Raw genomic sequence first — 785 nt, forward strand, 5'->3', positions numbered from 1 at the left:
CAGAGGAAGGACCACTAAGACTATGACGGTTGGAAATGATCACTCTGGACAAGAATTGGGTGCTGAAAGGAGAATGTAATAGGCATGCTACCCTTGCTGTAGCTGTATTGCAAACCACAGTGTCTAAGGGAGAGAAAGGCAGAGGGGAGGGCCAAAGAGAAACTGGGGACACGTGTGGCAGGAAATGTGCACTGGTGAAGGGTATTGGACATTGTATGACTAAAACTCAATCATGAACAACTTTGTAACTGTGGAAGAAAACAACTATATTATAAGCATCCATGTAAGCAATAATGTTTAAATAAATGATTTAAAAAAGAAAAGCTAGTGCTCGCTTCGGCAGCACATGTACTAAAATTGGAACGAAACAGAGAAGATTAGCATGGCCCTTGCGCAAGGATGACACGCAAATTCGTGAAGCGTTCCATATTTAAAAAAGAAAAAAGAAAAAAGAAAAGCTAGATCACAATAAGCCTTCTGCAAAGCACTCCTAAATTCTACTGTGTTCCTGGGATCTTCTGCACATAGGCAGGGCAAATCGGGCTGCCAGGGAATGAGGGGCTTTGACAGACCTTCCCAACCTTCCCATAATTTTCTGGCCAAAATACAACAAATGTTTTCAGGGGCTTAGGAACGAAACGGAACATTTGCAGAGGCCATCTCATGAAGACATGAAGGGCTGCTCCGCTGAAACTGTTTCAAGTCACCACCATATACAGAAACTTCTGCAATGGATGGCGGTGGAGAAAAGACGCTGGTCAAAGTTGTCTACAATTCATTTCTCA

The 785-nt window shown here is 42.9% G+C and overlaps 1 non-coding gene across 1 annotated transcript; it reads left to right on the top strand.

Moving 5' to 3' along the window:
• The first annotated feature begins 327 nt into the window (after nt 1–327).
• Nucleotides 328–434, top strand: LOC126010554 (U6 spliceosomal RNA). Its single transcript, XR_007496577.1, has one exon. It is a non-coding gene; the product is annotated as a U6 spliceosomal RNA (small nuclear RNA).
• Nucleotides 435–785: the final 351 nt, after the last annotated feature.

This window comes from Suncus etruscus, chromosome 5 (genome assembly GCF_024139225.1).
Source record: "Suncus etruscus isolate mSunEtr1 chromosome 5, mSunEtr1.pri.cur, whole genome shotgun sequence".
Lineage (NCBI taxonomy): Eukaryota > Metazoa > Chordata > Mammalia > Eulipotyphla > Soricidae > Suncus > Suncus etruscus.